General features: G+C 46.1%; 1 pseudogene across 5 annotated transcripts in view; it reads left to right on the top strand.

Moving 5' to 3' along the window:
• Positions 1 to 19,582, top strand: part of LOC144768055 (epidermal differentiation-specific protein pseudogene) — a 151,152-nt pseudogene that overhangs the window by 81,350 nt on the left and 50,220 nt on the right. For all 5 annotated transcript variants that reach the window (XR_013598448.1, XR_013598447.1, XR_013598451.1 and 2 more), the window contains exons 2-3: positions 2,923 to 3,023; positions 18,929 to 19,029. The product of XR_013598448.1 is annotated as an epidermal differentiation-specific protein pseudogene, transcript variant X2 (transcript). The remainder of the gene's footprint in view (positions 1 to 2,922; positions 3,024 to 18,928; positions 19,030 to 19,582) is intronic.

The raw sequence follows: 19,582 nt of genomic DNA, 5'->3' as shown, positions 1-19,582 counted from the left end.
GTCAGCAGAAGGGTCAGGTCTTTGCATAATGTAGGAAGCAGGTTTTTTGAATCTGCTGAAGATGGGTTCAAGATTTAGGTGCTTTGGGAGGGAGTTTCATGGTGATGTCCGTGTGTGTGAAGAGTCTTGACTCCAAATGTCTTGCATCGATACAAATTGTTGTCCACATATTATGGGCTTCTGATGGGTGATAGAAGACGTACCTCTTAGACCTCTATCCTGGTGAATGGCCATGCAACGCTTTGAAGCAAACGTATTTGAATTAGCTTCTTTAGTGTAGGTGAGATGTGGTCATAGCAATTTAAGCCAAAGAGGAGACGTGCATCGTGATTCTGGACCCGCTGGAGCTTAGATATAGATTTAAAATAGAGGCCTATGTGTAGTGCAAAAGTGTCATAGAATCTCTAACTCATTATAGTTAGTTTATTCCTTGTATCACCCCCTTTCTAGACATACCAACCTAGGAGCAACAATAACGTTTTTTTGCACACTAGCAAGGTATGTTTAACCCACTTTAGCCCACTCCACGACACTTTTGCACTACACATAGACGTCCACTTAAGTGCTCCTACGTAATTCTCGCAAGTCGCAGCATGCCCTATGATGAAGCATGTCACCGTTGGCAAACCCTGGTGAGTGAGGGGACTAAAGAAAGAAATTGTTCTTTCCTGGAGGCATTTCGGATCGCACTGATTGGATACCCTATCCCTACGATGCAGGAAATCACCACTTCGAGCATGGTAGCGATTTTCTGGGTTTGGAGATGGAGAAGAAGGACAGCTTGAAGTAGACGCAAATTTTGGAATGTAGCTTTAGTCACAGAGATTATACGAGGTTTGAAAGCAAGACTGCTGCCAGGCAGCCCACTTAGATTGCATGCTTTTTCCACTGGCTGGAAGTAGGTGTCAAATGACTCAGGATAGGGGAACCGAAGTTGGATCAGGGAGTTGAGATTCATCCAATGATGAAGCACACAAACAATGAGAGACTTTTAATAAGTTCCAAGAGTTGTTGTCAAGTTTCTATAACTGCACATCCTCAGCAAACATACAATAGTCTACAGTTTAGGAGTCAAGGATCCTGATGAGAGGGTTCATGCAAATGTGTAACATGATCGGTGATAGAAGTGAGCCTGGCTGGACTCCGCAGGTGAATACAGCAGATCTGGAGGAGAACAGGTTCACTCTGACCTGAGTGTGGCTTAGGGGGAAGGAGGAATACTATGATATTGCAGTTCCATTGCTGCTAGCTGAGAGATTGAAGCCATGCAGTACATGAAGATCAGTGGTACTGAATGCCACTCAGAGGCCCAGAAGGAGTAAGGTAAAGGGCAAAGGGCATGACTTGACATAGAGAGCTCAGAAGCACTTCCCAAATGTTTAAAAACCTGGATTCTGTGGCCCTCCGTGATTTAAAGCTTGATTTAAAGTCGATGAAGAGGCCATAAACTGGAAGCAGGCCTCTTTCTCACTCGTACCAACACAATGTACATTTAAAGATGCCTAATGAAAGGATGCTCGATTTATTTACCATGAGTATTGTAAAGCATCACTTTGCAGCATGTTAAGAAACTTTAATTATTTAGATTTGCAATATAATGCTTTACAATGACCAGTATTATAGCAACTGGGCAGTCCACATTTGACAAAAAACAGGAACAAACAAAGTTTTCAAAATCTCTGGGACGCCGGCATTGATAAATAATGCATTTACATTAGTATGACCTGTCACAATTTCTATGCTCTGAGTATCATGCCAAAGTCAATAGGCCTGGCTTTTAACCTGCTAAGGTAAGCACACACAGTCATGGACAAATGCAGATGTATTGCAGTAGCACATTACAGTCAGACCCATTGTCTTTGCCTATGCTTGTCATATTTATCTCTTTAAAACGTGTTATTTCCATTAGAACTTCAGACATTTGTCGTCATTGTGAGTGAGGTCGCTTTGCTTACTTATTGCCTGCCTTGCATCAGGAAGTGACAATCGGTGACAAGCAATGGTGTTTGCAACAGTCATACACCTCTGCTTGTGATGCACCCTTGCAGTCATCCATTCACTGCAACTGACACCTGGAAGGACCAGCAGAACACAGCTCCTTTCAAAGTATGAGGCTAGTTCACTGAATGCTGGGTGAGTCTCACCATCTTTGTGTCAATCATGACCTCAACACTCCTTATCTGTAGCTCAAGATGAGCCTCTTGATTACTTGTTTCTCTCTTTTTTTTTTTGTCCTCATACATGGCATTCGACAGAGGCTGAGACTGGGTGCGTACTAACTGGGATGACCGGCTCTTCACCACTGCCCAGATAGCCAAGGCCGTATTAAACTATATATCTGCAAATATATGCGAACTGCCCAAACTCCAGCAAAGTTTAATATGCCTTAATCATTGGACTTTACTATGCCACTTTGATTGCTTGTTTCTCTTGTGGGATTCATTAGTTTCACTTTTTTTTTTGAGTGACTTCACCCAGGGACTGAGCACACTCGGCTATGTTGCTAGTCGTCATACTGCACAAATTAGAGATGAGAGAAGTCGGCTTCTGGCTCTTGAGTACACCTTACCCATTGATCTGCCTACGCCTCAGTGCTCGGACATAGGGGCGTGTACACTACGCAATGGTGGGCACTAGGCCTTGTTGTTAGACAGAAGCTTTTGCAGGACACAACAAAGTTACAATATCTAATTTTTGCAAATGTTCCCCAAAGTTCATTCTTTTTCTCAAGCACCTTTGGTCAGTTACACTGGCCTAAATGCAATACATATTTGACTCCACTAATAAATCTCCACAACTGGCAGCAGGTCCTGGTGGCTGCCAGCGAGAGACTTGGTTTTGCATAATTCTCTTCAATACGCTACATTAAACTCTTCTGGTAACTATTACTACAGGCGTGCTTTGTTTCTCTTCTCCTTGTAGATCCACTGAGAATTGTTAGCAGTGTGCTGAGAGAGTTGCTAGGAGCCAGGAGGAGTTCTTTGGAAGCCACCTTAGATATTGGGAAACCACTTTGTGGAAAGGTAAGTGGGAACGTTTTTCTACAAAGGTTTCTTATTAGAAAGGACATGCTCATAGAAGGATGGGGATTACAGGGCCCTGGTTTCCATGTTGACTGCCTAATTCTTACTAGAGGACCAACTCTGGGATGACTTGAGAGAAAGTGCCCTGGGATCTGCCAGACCTTAAGTGAGGGGACATGGATGTATTGGGGCAATTTCCATTGCTACATTGATTTTAAGTACTTTGTCACAGCTTGACTAATTTGTGTGTACCAGTGGCATGGTTTTCATCTTAGTGATCAATGTGTAGGCAGTCTACCAGTTACTTTATTGCTTTCCCCAACTATACATGCTGAATGCCTTGTGCTACTGTACCCAGATGGCACTGGATAAGGGGGTTCCTGACTTTACTGCATGTTCTAGGCTCCACCTCATGTTCTAGGCTCTGTCCACCACCTGGACCTTTGAGATGCTGCTGATGGAAGTGCTGTGTAAGTTGAAGGCTATGAATCTGCGCTTCAGGTTCCCAGGTCTCTCCATTGCCACCATGTCCATACCAGGTCAACTAAGCATCACATCTTGCCCACTTATGTCTTTTAGTGACTGTTTTCTGCTGCCAGGCCTACTTTGTACACGCAGCTATTCTTCCATTTAACCCCTTGCATGCGGGGGTACTTCCCCCCCGCTGTGCTGGGGGGCGGAGGGGGCGGGCACAGCGCCCCCAAGCTCATGACGAGCTCAGCCCGTCATGAGGCACAGTGCTCAGGTGCTCATGAGCTGAGCTCGTCACAGCCACACCCGTTCCCATGGAACGCTCATCACAGCAGGGGAATTATCCCCGCATGTGAGCGTTCCACGGGCCATGACGAGCTCAGCTCCTCATGAGCACTTGAGCACTTGAGCACTGTGCCTCATGATGAGCTGAGCTCGTCATGAGCACCAAATGGGTTAAAGTTTCCAACTCTGTGACTACTACACAATCAGTCCAATCATAAATGCAAGTACTTCAAGCCCCCCTCAAGTGAGCCCTGGAACTCTGCGTGGTCTCCAGGCCTGACCCTGGTCTAAACCTGATTAGAAGTAAGCACTGCACTGCAGCATGTGTTTTAGAGAGTCCCACCCACTCACCCTCTCTCTATGAGCAGGGGTCGATGAAGAGGAGGAGGTGCAGGGAAACTCCTTTCAATTGACCCAAGCACACCTGATTATCATCACTAGTTGGTACGATCCTTTCTCATTTAGAATGTCTCTTGTTGTGCGTTAATGACTTGAAGGGACTGTTGGAGAGAGGAGGCAGCGGTGTCTGAGGGGACATTAAACAGAACCTTCCCTAATTACTTTATTCACTTTATTTCGGCTAATAGAACCATAAAAGTACATTAAAAACATCCAAACAATTTTTAAAACATGAATTCTTTTTAGAGACATGTTTCATTTTAGTGTGTTAGTTAAAATATTAAAACAAACTGACATCTAACATAGTTTAAAAATTATGCTATTCAGTCAGTAGAAGAGATACAATGAAACAGTCAATCAATCAATCAATCAGGGATTTGTAAGCACGCTACTCAACCGTGGGGGTCTCAAGGCACTGGCGGGGGGAGGGGTTGCACCACTCCGTTCAGCCCAAGAGCCAGGTCTGGAGGGTCTTCCTGAGGTGTTCAGGCAGGCGGCGCGTCTGCCTGTAACTCGTTCCAGGTCTTGTCTGCGATGTGGGAGAACGATCTTGTGCCTGATCTGGCTCTGTGAATGCGCGGGGTTTCAGCCAGTGCAAGGTTGGCTAATCGCAAGTTTCTTTTGGGCACGTGGACGTTTATTCTGTTGTTGAGGTATTTGGGTCCTTTGTTGTGTAGGCACATGTAGGCATGAGTGAGGATTTTGAAGGTCATCTCTTCTCCACTGGGAGCCAGAGGAGTCACCGCAGGTGTTGGCTGTTGTGTTCGTGGCGGGTGGTTCCAAGGACGGGTCTGGCCGCGGTGTTCTGTATTGTTTGCAGTTTGCGGAGTAGGGACTTGTTGATGCCGGTGTAGAGTGTGTTGCTGTGGTCGAGTTTGCTAGTGATTAGTACATGGCTTACTGTTTTTCTTGAATCGGGTGGGGGGGATCCATTTGAAGGGCTTTTGGAGGATGCAGAGGGTGTTGAAACAGCTGGAGGTGACGACGTTGACCTGTCGGTTCATGGTGAGTGATGCGTTGAGTACAATGCAGAGGTTCTTGGCATGGTCTGAGGGGGTAGGTGGGCTTACGAGGGCGGTGGGCCACCAGGTGTTGTCCCATGCTGAAGGGGTGGTGCAGAGGACGAAGACTTCTGTGTTCTCCGCATTGAGTTTCAGGCAGCTGTTGGTCGTCCAGACTGTTACTTCTTGCATCCCTCTCTGTAAGTTGAGCTTTGCGTTGGTGGGGTCTTTGGTGAGGGAGAGGATGAGCTGGGTGTCGTTGATGTAGGCTACAATGTTGAAGCCAAGTTTTTGGATGATGTCTGCGAGGGGGGCCATGTAGATGTTGAAGAGGGTCAGGCTCAGAGATGTCCCCTGTGGTCCTCTGCAGGTGATGTCGGTGGGGGTGGAGAGGAAGGGCAGTAGTCTGATCCTTTGGCTTCTTCCGGTGAGGAACGAGCGGATCCAGTCCAGGGCAGTTCCTTGTATACCGGCATTGCGTAGTCTGGCGATTAGTGTGAGATGGGAGACGGTGTCGAAGGCTGCAGACAGGTCGAGGAGGATGAGGGCCGCAAAGTAGCCCTGGTCCAGGAGGGTGCGGATGTCGTATGTGGCAGCAAGTAGGGTGGTCTCGGTGCTGTGGTTGGCTCGGAATCTGGAATGGGACGGGTCTAGGATGATGTGTTCTTCTATGAATTGTGTCAGTTCCCTGTTGACTGCTTTTTCTGCCACTTTGGCTGCAAAGGGGAGAAACTTGATTGGCCGGTAGGTTTTGAGGTCGGTGGGGCCTGCTGTGGGTTTCTTGAGGAGGGGCCTGACTTCGGCGCGCTTACAGTTATTTGGGAAGGTGCCTGTTATGAAGGTGGTGTTGATGGTGTGTTGTAGTTGGGGTGCGATGGTGTCCGTGGCTCTGTGGTAGATGTGTGGGGGGCATGGGCCGTAGGGGGCCCCTGAGTGGATGCCTTTCATGTCGTGGCGGTGTCCATGGTCATGATTGGTGTCTAGTTGGAGATGGTGGGCTGGCTGGTGTCTTGGGGAGGCGGCGGGCTGGCTGAGGTGTCTTGTGGGTGGTCGGTGAAATTGTTGTAGAGTGTTCTGATCTTGAGGTGGAAGAAGGTTCCGAGCTTGTTGCTGAGGTCCTGGGATGGGGTGATGTCTGTGGCTTTGCTGCGTGGGTTGGTGAATTCCTGGATGATGTTGAAGAGTTCCTTGGAGTTGATGAGGATTTTAATGTGGATGAAGTTGCTTTTGGTTGTTCTGATTTGGCTGTGGTAGTCCGTCATGGCGTTCTTGTAGGTTGAGTAGCTGTCAGTTGTCTTAGTGTTCCTCCAGTTCTTTTCCAGGTGTCTGCAGGTGCATCTGGCTCCTTGGAGGTTGGTGGTGAACCAGGTGGCTTTCCTGGTGCGTAGCGGGGTGAGCTCGTCTGCGCAGTTGGAGATCCACGTGTGGAGTTCTCTGGCTGCGGTGTTTGCTTCGGATGCCCAGGTGTGGTTTTCTCAGGAGAAGGTGGAGTTCAGTGGCTCGTCGGTGGCCTTGCTCCAATTCCTTCGTTGCGGGCGCAGGCCTGGTTTAGGTGCTTTGGGTTTCTCAATGGTGAAGTGGACGCAGTGGTGGTCAGTCCAGGGTGGTTGCATTGTGTTGCTGAATTGGACGCTGTTTCCTGCAGCGAAGATGGGGTTGAGGGTGTGCCCTGCCCGGTGTGTCAGTCTGTTGACGAGTTGGTTGATTCCGATATGGCGAGGTTGTCGCCGAGCATGGTGGAGGTCGGGTTGCTGGGGTTGTCGAGGTGGAAGTTTAGGTCTCCGAAGAGTATGTAGTTTGTTGATGCAATGTCGTGGGGTGCGATGAAGTCGGTGATGGTGCTGGAGAAGGGTGTCCGGGGGGTCTGCAGATGAGTGTCCCACGGAGTGTGGTCTTGGGGCTGGTCTTGATTTGGAAATGCAGGTGTTCGGCAGAGGGGAGGGTCTCGCTGGAGGTGGTAAGGCGGAGGTTGTTTTTGTGGACTATGGCGAGCCTTTCTCCTGGGTGGTTCGGCAGTCCTTCCTCTTGATCTTGTAGCTGTCCGGGATGGCGGTGTTGATGTCAGGGGTGGAGGCAGTGTTGGTCCAGGTCTCCGTGAAGAAGGCAACGTCAAGTGAAAGAGAGTCAAGCAGGTTCCAGATTTCTATGGCGTGCTTGTGTACGAAGCGCACATTGAAGAGGATGCAGCTGAGGGTGTTGTCGGTGTTGTTGTAATTGGTGTTGGGGGTCGAAGTAATGGTGAAAGTCCAGTGGCAGCGGAGGCAGGGGAACTGGCCATGGGTTGTGTTCAGCGAGGCCAGTTTGCAGTCTGTGTCCCTTCCGAGGTTGAGTGCGAGGAGGGTGTTGGTGTCGTAGTGATGAATGGTTGAGGATCCAGGGTTCCTGGCGCTGGTCGCGGCCGGGTCGGGCGCAGACAGGCTTCCCTTAGACATGCCAGCGGCGCGTCTTCGCAGCTACCACCATTAAATAGGGGACCGGGGAGGGACGATGAGCTGGGAGGCGTGAGAGAGAGCGAGCAGGGGGGAGTAAAAGCATTGGAACAAGAATACAATCTGAAAAACAACATTTCACACAACATAGGTCAAAAACAATACAAAACACCGAGTTAGAAACGATTGAGCAGTGAAAACATTGGCCCAAAAGCACAGACTAGTAATTTTCGAGCACACTCAGCAGTACTTTTAGTTAAACTAATTACACAGGGTGAATAAAATCACAAATACATTTTATAGTACACCTGAACAAAACTAAACACTGCACTGCACCATGTGTTTTAGAGTGTCCCACCTACTCAACCTCTCTCTATCTGAACCATGTTCAGGTGTGAATGAAGAGGAGGAGGGTATCGTGGTACAGTGAAACTCCTTTCAATTGACCCAAGTACACCTGATTATCATCACTAGTTGGTATCTCATTTAGAATGTTTTTTGTAGTGATTTAGTGGGTTCAAAGTGACCGTTGGAGAGAGGCTGCAGTGGTATCTGAGGTGACATTAAACAGACCCTTCCTTAAGTACTGCTGTGACTGCAGCTGGTGAAAATTGAGTGGGTAAAGTATCACCTAAGCACGTCTGGAATAAAAGACCTGCAGATCTTGGCCTAGTGCACAGAGTGTGCCTATCTCGCGCTTCTGGTGCTCACTCGCAGTGTATAACCAGCTTTACTCTAACAATGCCGTCATATTTGCAAAAACCTGATTAATAACTATGTGTCTTATATGGCCTCCTTGCATCTGAAGGTGAATGAGTCGAAATCGTGGGAAAGCAACCTAAAAATAACCCCCTCATTTTATATTGTGGGACGCAAAGTTGAGATTACAAAGTCCTTTTTATACCAGGGTGTACTTTTTTAACAGTAGGGGATCATAGGCAAGTATGATTTTGAACAGATGCAATGCCCTAGACAAGTGCACTGTGTCTATGTTGTCCTTTATTATAAAAAACTGAGCAGTAAGCCATTAGAGCCAATCAAAAAGATTTATTCAGCAAAGGCCATTTCTTCCGCAACATATGGAGCTGGAGTTTGGGGAACATCGAAGGCTGATCACCTACAAGTAGAAGATGGTTTCTTTAAAAAAACTACTATCTCTACCTAATAGATGCTCAAGCTACACAATGCATCACAAATTGAATTTACCATATATAACAGACGTTATATCTCTTGCGCCAGTCTTACTATGGCTATCAATCTGGCAAAAGGATACGGTGGGCATAACCCAAAACATTATTATGGATTGTCTTGATTTTGAACATGCCCAAAAGGCCCCTTGGCTCAATTATGTAAGAGAAATATTAGTTAGTCTGGGCCTAGAACCATAGACAATGATCCTCATATTTGCCAGAAAGTTCCCAAAGCTGAAATTAAATCTTGCTTCCAAACGCTCAGGTAAAAAAGAGATACACATCAAACTGTAACAACACCATGGCAGTATTATACCTAGGGATGCCGTCTGCTTCTGTGGGCCCAAATTCATACTTGGTTGCTGTGACCAACATGCGCCACCAATATGTAGTAATACGTTTTAGATTAAATCTCATCCCTTGTATGTTGGGCTTCTCCTCGGGAGGGTATACAATTAGTGAACTGCCATGTCCATGTGATGGTATTTCTCCTCAGTCCAATCTTTATTTGAAATTGTTTTGTAAATTTTATATCACTGAGCGTAAAAAGTGTATTCACCCAATATTCCAGAAATATAAATTTGACCAATGTCATCCAGCACTATTTTTCCTCCAAATGCTCCCTGATGCTTATGTATGTTTCTCCCTTTCATCCTATCTATGTTTGGCTTTAGTAAATCGGTGATCAATTAGCCCATAGTTTGCACCTTAACTGATAATGGTACTGTCTTGTATGTATCCTTTATATTTCAAATTAATTTACCTGTTATAATACTGTATTTTTAAACTCAACATTTTTTACCTTGTTTTTATCTGTAATTACTGATTATTATGCTATGAAAATTGAACATATTAATCGATTACTTGTATGACATTGTTTGGGTGCGAAGGGGCAGGAGATGGTGTAGCATTTACCTGACCGAACACAGTAAGAAGAAAATGATTTATTAAACTTGAGATATATGTATAAAACAACTTGATTTACACTATATACCATTAAGTACCATTTTAGAAAGATATTATTTTAGAAAAAGAAAACAAGAGTAGTCCGAGTATGTTGGAGATTATGTAACAGCTCTAAGGAAACTGGCAAGCAGTTGTGTGCCAAACCCATTAGAGATCAATTTGTTTTGTGATGAAATAGTGAGAGAAAATGAGAAGAGTTGTGGCAAAAGGATGAACCCCTTTGTGTGAAGAGATTTTGATTGCAAAAATAGTAGAACACATGAGCAAACTTGTGGAACTTTTAAGAAAGATGTAGCTAAAGTTTCTAGTGTTTACTTTGTAGTGTTTACTCTAAACAAGTGATAATATGATAGATAAAGAAAAAAAATCAAAGTAGAGTTTTGTCACGAAAAAGGACAACAAGTTGGTTTGTAAATGCTTCAGGTGTGGTAAAACTGGGCGTCTGGCTAGAAACAAGTCAGTCCAGTACTTGAAGTATTATACAACCCATGTGGAAGACAATGTCACTTTGCTCTGATTTGCAGGCGCAGAAGTAAATGTGAGACAATGAACAACAAAGATGGCAAAGAAATATGTGAAGATGTTGTTTTGCAACAAGTGTGCAAAGTTGATGATCATTCTTTTGATTGTGTGTGTGTGGAAAATATAAAATTGAGGATCATGTTTGATTCATGTTCTAGAATCACAAATATTTGTGATCATTTCACCAACACTGTGATATTGAAGAAAGTGTACATTCATCCTGGTGGTTATGGTGGTCAGTCAATAAAAATGGTGGGTTAATGTGAGACTGTGAGGGAATTTAAAAGAAAAATGACAGTAAGAAAATGTCTGTGTCACCTAAAGGTAATAGCATTATTAGATTGCCACATCAGAAGGATTTGGGTGTTGTATTGGACCCAAATGTCCATCAACAACATCAAGTCAAACAATTTTCTCTAGTGTGTTTTGAAATTCACAGTGATGTACCTCATTTTGAAAAAATATTTCCTGAAGTTTTCAGTAAGTGTTTAATATGTTTAAAGAACATGGTGTGTTTCCCCTGAGTTTTGGTTTCTGACCTCCCGGTTTTGACTCGGTAATGATTCTGCGCACTATCCTCACTGCTGTCCAGTGGTAAAGTGCAAGTGCTCCTGTATAAAATGTGTTATGGATTGGTGTTTCCATGATTTGCCTATTTGATTTATGTGTCAGTCCCTAGTAAAGTGCACTGCAAGTGCCAGGGCCTATAAATCAAATGCTGTTAGTGGGCTGCAGCACTGGCTTGTGCCACCCACGCAAACAGACTGTAAAGTGTAACTCTGGCCGGCCATTGCAGAGCCTGTGTGCAGCCTGGGGCTGCCATGTCGACCTGGCAAGTGCACTGTTAGAAAGGCGAACCCGGGGGAGGCAGAAGGTGTCTGACTGACCACCCCTAGGTCTACCCCTCCTTCAGAGAAGGGACCGAGCGATGTCGAGAGGGCTCCGACGGGAGGGCCCTCTCCTAGAATCGTACAGCAGAGTAACCCCACCACTACAAATATACACCACACGTAGATAGAGTTGTCAATCTTTATCGGGCAATTAGTATCGTTTCAATATATACAGCAGATCCCGAGATCTGGAAAGTCTCGTGGCAAAGGGCAAGGTAGCGGGACAGTCTTATAGATGGTTGGTTGCAAGGAGACCCTACGCACAGCTCTCAATCCTCGAGCTGGGGGGTTCCGGAAGGTTGGGCCGCAGCAGCGCCAGCAGGCTCCAAGATGGTTCAGCGCGTGTGGACCGCGGCAGCGCCAGCAGGTTCCAAGATGGTCCAGCGAGTGTGGACCGCGGCAGCGCCAGCAGGCTCCAAGATGGTTAGAGCAAAGATGGACCGCGGCAGCGCCAGCAGGCTCCAATATGATTCAGCGAGTGTGGACCGCGGCAGCGCCAGCAGGCTCCAAGATGGTTACAGCAAAGATGGACCGCGGCAGCGCCAGCAGGCTCCAAGGTGGTTACAGCGAAGATGGACCGCGGCAGCGCCAGCAGGCTCCAAGGTGGTTACAGCGAAGATGGACCGCGGCAGCGCCAGCAGGCTCCAAGGTGGTTACAGCGAAGATGGACCGCGGCAGCGCCAGTAGGTTCCAGGTAGAGCAGCAAAAGGAGTTCGTCTCAGGGTCAGCCGCGACAGCGTCAGCAGGGCTTCTCGACTCCTGGATACAACTGCCGTCCTACTCCGGGGCTGGCCCAGATATAGGTCTGGAGTCCTTTGATGTCCAGACCCTCTCGCCTGGGGGTCAGAGGGGCCGGGATGATGGTGTCCAGACACCCAGCAGGGGTTGGGGCCAGCGCTCAGGGAGGCCGGAGGTCGATCGAAACCAGGCATCCAGGGACGGTTGGAGAGCCATCGAAACTCCCCTCTCCTTGTCTCTGGTTGAGTGGCCACTCTACCACCCGGAGGGTTCTTGGTGCCTCGATGGCGGGCTCGCTGGGGCCGTGGCCGTGGCTGGTCCGGGACCACGTGTCTGTGACGTGATGGGCCCAAGATGGCGTCGGGCCTGGAATGTGGGTCCGGGGTGGGCACCGGACCGGTAATGCTGGGGCGGCCCGAGTGTGCCGTGTCAGTGGTTGTGGGCCGCCGGGTGGCGGATCTGGTGGGTTGGAGGGCATGCAGAGGTGTGCCCGAGACCGATCCGGGCTGGATGGAGGGGCGATGTCGTCCGGGGCCCGCCATGCGGGAGGGGTAGGACCACGCCACGAGGCCGGGTCCAACATGCACACACTTGCAAGTCCCTAAACCTTCCCTTTTCTACATGTGAGTCGCCCCTAAGGTAGGCCCAAGGTACCACCATGGGCAGGGTGCATTGTATCTGAAAGGTAGGACATGCCCTGGTGTGTGCGTTATGTCCTGGTAGTGAATTACAGCCTACTTTGTTTTTCACTACTGCAATGCTACCTGTTCCCCATAGGCCAGAGTGGGCAGTTTGATTATAACATCCTATAATCCTAACTGACTCAGGGAACATGGTAGAAATTCAAGTTTAGTATGCCGGAACTCAGAATGATAAAATGCATCTTTTAGTGAAGTTGGTTTAACATTCTGTGTTTGAAAATAACACTTTTCGAAAATAGGGATTTTCTGACCTTACCACCCAGCCTGCCTCTGCTAGCTTGTGTATTTGCTGTCTAGTTTGTGAGTGACAGGGGCTGGGGGAGACTCCAGGAGACAGGGTGAGTCAGCACAGGGCTGAATAGGCACATCTACACATAGATGGGGGGGAGCAGTCGCCCCAGGGTCTGAATAGGGCTGTGCCTGCCTTCCACAATGCTGGCTCCACCTCTGATGACCCTGGCCTACACTGACAAAGGAAGAAAGTGCACACTGGCAGAATGCACCCAGAACTGGTTTGAACTAGGTACAGGCCCCTCAGCCTTCAGAGGACAAAGGATTTAGTGGTATAAATATTGGGGCCCAGACCCCAGAGATTTAGATTACTTCTTAACTAAGGAACCGGCAGGAAGAAGTACCGGGAAAGCTGGAGTAGGAGTACTGCCCCTATGCCTGCAGTGGTTGCTTCTTGCTGTTAGAATTATCTCCAAGGGCTTGAAGTAGAGCTTGCCTCCTATTAGAAGTCTCAGGGATAGAAAAGACTTCAGAGAACTCACTGGGATCAAGGAACCTGCCGCAAAGAAGAGCCGGAAGAGCTGCCAGGAGGAGTACTGCCCCTTTGCTGTGTTGTTGCTTTGTTGCGTTGGCCTGCAGCTGCTGCTTCTGCCTTGGGCAGCAAAAGGACTGGACTGATATTTCTTTACTTGTCCTGAGTATCTCCAAGGGCTTGAGGTAGAGGTTGCCCCCTGTTCAAGAAGTCTCAGGAACAGCAAAGTCTTCAAGCCCGACGCTGTCTACGACGCCGCTGCTGACTCTGTGTCCTGAAGGCACCGCAGAGGGCACTGCCGAACCGCGAACCTGGTCTCACCGACGTCACCTGCTGACGCCGCCACCACCGAGCCACTGCTCGCACCCCGACCTGTGGGCACCGCACTCCGCACCACCTCGCTTCATGACACGCCTTGGTATCCCCGACGACGTCACTCCACCCCAGACCCGACGCCACTGCTTGCACCGTGGTTCGACGGCACCGCTCCTAAAGTTACACGATGCACCACCCACATCCCGCACCGCAGCCTTGGCCTACCGATGCCGGTCCCATCGACTCCAGTTGTCAGCCGACTACAGCGCTCCAGCATCAGCGATGCTGAAGCTGCTGCCCGTGACCTATCAGCACCGCGGCGAGCACCGCCTTCATCTCACACCACGACCCTGGTCTCATGGACGACGCCATCTGAAGCCGGCAAAGAGCCGCTACTCGCATCGCAACCTTAGAGCAACGCATACCGCACCGCTGCACTTTGCACAGCAGCATCGAACGCCTGCCGACGCCAGCGCTCCTGATTCCATCAGAGAGGAGATCGACCTGCAGCGGGTGTGACAACGAGAGATCATCAACGACCTGCATCTCTGAAAGGTACTGTTCGCAGGTCTTTCCAACACCGTAGCTGACCCGCGACACCGCGGTCAGCCAGAACTGTTTGGATTTGTTTGTTCACGACGCCGTGATAGTCCCGGACGGAGCTATCGACATTAAGGAACTGTGTTTTCAACGTATCTTTGCAATTTAAAGACATCTTGCAACGCATCTATTTTTAAAGTATTGTACTGTGGATTTTGATTGTATCTGGTCTTGTTTTAAGTATATAAAAAATATTAGCTATTTTTCTAAACTGGTGTGGTGTCCTTTTGTAGTGCTTATACTGTATTACTGTTGGTTATGTGCAAATGTTTTACACACTGCCTCTGAGATAAGCCTGACTTCTAGTGCCAAGCTACCAAGGGGGAGAGCAGGGGTTATTTTAGGAGTGTAACTCCCTTATCCTGACTAGAGTGGTGGTTTCTGCCTGGCTTTGGTGCAAACCTTAGCCAACCAGGAATCCCATTTCTAACAATTAGGATGATATGCTTATTTTTGGAAAAAACTTGGCTTGGACACAATAAAACACTGTTTGAAGTTTTGAAAGATTTGCTGAGCATGGTTTAACTCTGGGTGATAATAAGTGTTTGTCTTGCAATGGAAGAAGTTTACTATATTTGACATACAGTTAATTGAATAGGCATCATACCAAACAAAGATTTGGTTATTTCTATTGAGGAAAATTAAAACTCTAAAATATATGGAAGAGTTGCTTTCATTTCTGGGCATGGTGGAAGTCTATGGAAAACCTGTGAGGTGTCTTACTGATAAAACATATGTAATGCATGCCTTGCTTTATAATGAAATTGAATTTTAATGGGACAAATAAATACAACAAGGCTTTAGAACAGATCAAAAAGGATCTGAAACTGGCCCTATGTTTGAAAGCTTATGTGCCAGGAAAATCTTGCATTGCGAAATTGCGACTACTGATGCAAATGGCAAATGCTGAGCCGCAGTTCTTACACTAGTCAATAATGCAGTATAGGAAACAATTTTTTTTGCCTCTAGTACTCTCAAAGGAAGAGGCATTAGGAGTTAATTAGGTGATCAACAAGTTTAGGAATGTTTTGGTGGGCAGTGTTATTTTGGTGCACAAGGGTCACAAAACGTTCCTAGAAATATTTGGTAAGAAACTGATAGATGAAATATCCCCAAGAATAAAAAACTGGGTTATTGGTTTCCATGAATACATTTTTGAGATTCACTATCTAAGAGGTGTGCAACATTTTGTGGCAGATTTTTTTGTCACAACTGATTAGTTTAGACAACTTTGATAAATCTAGTGTTGATGAGTCGTGGGAAGATGAGAAAATGTATACTATCATAAACGGAGCTATCACAAAAGAAACTCAGAGACTTGAACTAGATGAAGATGTGGACAAAGAAGCGTTAAACAAATATACTAAGTCAGGATGGCCAATCAAAACTAAATATATAGACTCACTTAAATCATTCTGGATGGTTAGAGACAATCCTTCAGTAAAAGAGGGTTTACTATTTAGAGGATCTAAATGTATCCCTTTTAAAATGTTGAGAAAGAAGTGTTTAGTTTAGCACATGAGGGACATCTTGGCATGGTGAAAACCAAAGAGAGATTTAAATCAGACTTCTGGTGGTATGAGATTGGTCTTGATGTTGAAAGAAGGGTGATAATTTGTTGTGAGTGTGCCAAGAGTGATAAGCTCTTAAAAACGTTCACCCCACCATTGTGTTGTAGAGAGCTTCCCGAGTTTCCATGGCAAGAGGTTTCTTTGGATTTGATTGGACCTTTGCAAGGTGAATTTACTTTTCTGTATGTTTTATTCTTGGTTGATTTATTTTCTTGGAGGTCAGAAAATAGAAGTGTGTGTGACATTACTTCAAATAGTGTGAAGAACTTTTTACAAGGCAATTTTCGTAGAAAAGTTTTGCCCCAAAGAAATAGAGGATTTTTTTATACATATGGTATTAAGCATGTGAAAGTTGCTATGTACCATCCTCAATGTAATGGTATGGTTTAAAGATTTAATTTCAATTACATTCAGCTGTCTAAATCAGCTGGTCTTGTTTGGAAAATTTAAATCCACGAAAATAATCGAAACATATAGATGAGCTCTCCATCCAACTTTTTGAGTTGTTTAGAGGCAGAAATTCCAACTCCAAACTAGTTCCAGGATGGATGGACTGGAGAAACGGTTATGTGAATGTTTGTACTGAAGATGAATGGCGATTGTGTGAGAAACAATTACAAGCAAAGCTGAAGTAAGATTTTGACTGTAGAACAACATAAAAAAATACTTATAAAGAAAGGAGACTGGGTCTCTATTAAAACACGAGTAACATCTGAAAAATTCTTCAGATTCACCGAGCTACTTAGAGTTCTAAAACGGTAAACAACTTTTACAACAAAACTTTTACAACGCACTACCATTACAACGCGGTCATTACAATGCAAACTATTACAACGCATTGCGCTGGGGGCGCTCTAGGATAGGGAATAGGTTAATTTACCATCCAATAACCTTCCCTAGTGTCCACGGGGACTGGAGTTGGAATAGTAAATTAAACTATTCACTATCCAACACCCAAAAGCACTATGCGTTGTAATGGATTGCGATGTAAAAACCGCGTTGTAAAGGCAGGCATTGTAATAGCCTGTGTTGTAACGTCATACATCCTTCTAAAACTTTTCAAAAATGCAGGTGAAATCACTGAAGGGTGTATTGGAAGCTAAGGACCTGATTACGACTTTGGCGATGCAGCGCCAGGTCTGCCCCACCAACGCACCGCCAAAGTCATGGTCGGACTGCTCACCAGATTAGAAGTTTCCTTCTGTCCGGTGGGCTTTTTTTTGCATTCTCATGGTGGTGCCTCTAAAAACGGGCTCCGCAATGGGAATGCCAAAAAACAGTCCCTGCACGGCATGGACTGAAAAGTTCATGCCGTGCAGTAACTGATGTGCATGCACACAGAGGGGCATATGTTGTGCCCCCCTGTGTGCATCCACAGGGCACAGAGGCACTATGGTGGCCTGTACGGCCCCCTTTGTTTCCTCTCCACCAGGGATTTCATGGAGGAGGACCCACCATGAAAACCCTGGCAGAGAGGAAACTCCTAATATGCTTGGTGGGACTGCAGCGGTCCCGGCAAGCATGTGGATGCCTCCACACTGCTGCAACACCACCATAGAATGGCAGTTCCCTGGCAGCTGCATTGGGGCTGTGGCAGTCCCACCGCTAATCTCGTAATAGGGTGATGGGGAGACCGCCACGCCGCACGTCTGTGGACCGTCAGACTTGTAATCGGGGCATAAGTTGTGTTGCCAAATGTGCTCAAAATGTTGATGATTGTGTTACACCTATTTGTTTGAAAGGGAAGGTGATGGGAATGTTTGAGACAAAGTGACAGTTGTTTAAGAAGGTAAATGCATGATCATAGTTTGTTGAGGAAACCTTATTACCTTAAAGATTTGCATACAACAGTGTGTAATTTTTGTACTTCAAGCAACTTGTTCTTTAAGTTTATTTCTTACCGTCTTTCACTGCTTTTTATTTTCTTCCTATATGTTTTGCTTACATGGATACATCTGTTGTTTTGTTAAAGGAAGATGTGTGTTATATTGAAACTCCATTCAATTGACCCAAGCATACCTGATTGTCATCACTAGTTGGTACGATCCATTCTCAATTAGAATGTTTATTGTAGTGCTTTAGTGGGCTTGAAGTGTCCCTTAGAGTGGAAGGCAGCTGTGGGTGAGGAGACATTAAACCAAACCTTCTTTAACCCTTTCGCTGCGGCGGCAATTCTGCCGCAGCGCTAAGGGGCGGGGGCCGCGCGGCGCCCTGATGTTGGTGACGGAACCGCTCCGTCATGCCCCTCGGGTGGGCTGTGCTTGTGACGGAGCGGTTCCGTCATGCCCCGCCCGCTCAATAGAACGCGCCGCACAGCTGGGAGGGGTTAATTACTACTTAGACTGTAACTTTGATTATTACAGGTATCTTATGTGGCTTTTACTGATTGAGGAAAGTTTTGAATGAGCTTGTGCATTTCTTCCCTGGTATAATGCAGCAGTATCACTTTACAGCTCCATCTGTTTCATAGTCTTTGATAGACTATTCACACCTTCCTGCAGAAGGAATCACTGGTGGGTGAAGTGAGGTCAGTCAATGCTGCCAGAAGGCATGAGGTGAAGTGCACTGTGATTCTCGCCATCTTTAGGTCAATCATGTCTTTATCATTCCCATCTGCAGCTCTTTATGAGGTTCTCGCTTGTTTGCTTCTCTAGTAGGATCTCATCTCTCACCATCTGGCTTTTTTGTGTGACTGGTTTTTGCTGCTTGATGCCTTGCGCCAATTAGGCACTGCGTTCTGCCTTTGTCCAGAAACCGGAGGTATGAATATTGCACCAATATGAGTTCTGATCTTGACGAACGACATGAGCACCAATTGTAGAATATAAAATATTGAAATGTCTAATTTTTGGGCACTTTTGCAGCACATTTATGCAACATAGTTTGTTCTGAAGAAATTATGGACAGTTACACTGGCCTCAATTCAGAAAATATTTTACTGACTCCCTCATGAACACTCCACAACTGGCAAATGGTCATTGAGGCTTCTTCTGGGCGCTATTGATTAAGTTATTTGGCTATTTGAAATTTTAAATTGTCTACATTGTTTGTCTTCTCTTTGTAGATCCAACCATAATTGCTAGCTGCCTGCTGTTAAAGTTGTTAAGAGCCTGTAGGAGTCCTCCCAAAGTCACCAAATTTATTGGGAAAGCAATTTGTGGAGAGGTAAGTGTGATAGCTTTATGTTCTTGTGTAATAGGTTCATACATTCAGAAACACATGCTCAGGGGGGAGAAGGGGTAACAGGGCCCTGCCTTCCATGTTGAGCGCCTACGTCTACCATGAGGAGCGACTCTTGTGAATTGTAAATTTATTGTTTATTGTTTTTAGTTAATAAAAACCATCACAATACAAAATACAGTTAAAATACATTTTTTTAAAAGGATGTTGCTCCATCTCATTAAAACGGTATATATATTAACGACTATTGTTTGAAAGTGCAGTGCCAGACCACAAAAGATAAGATGGGGATGTACTGCAGCGACTCAACTCTTTTTTAGTGGTTTGTCATTGGATGGCTCTGGATGAGGAAGTTCCTGACTTACCTTATTTTCTAGGCTCTGTCTCAGCTTTATATAGGTTACTGAGATGAAACTGGTGAAGGTGTTGCATAAGTTGAACACTATGGGCCCGATTCACAACGGTGAAATGAGTTGAAAGTCTAACTTTACGACTTTCGGTATTCACAAAGGTCATTTACGACTCATGAATGCCCTTT

Source organism: Lissotriton helveticus, chromosome 7, assembly GCF_964261635.1.
Source record: "Lissotriton helveticus chromosome 7, aLisHel1.1, whole genome shotgun sequence".
Taxonomy (NCBI): domain Eukaryota; kingdom Metazoa; phylum Chordata; class Amphibia; order Caudata; family Salamandridae; genus Lissotriton; species Lissotriton helveticus.
Note: the sequence above shows the minus strand (reverse complement) of the source record. Positions and strands in the feature narration are given on the sequence as shown.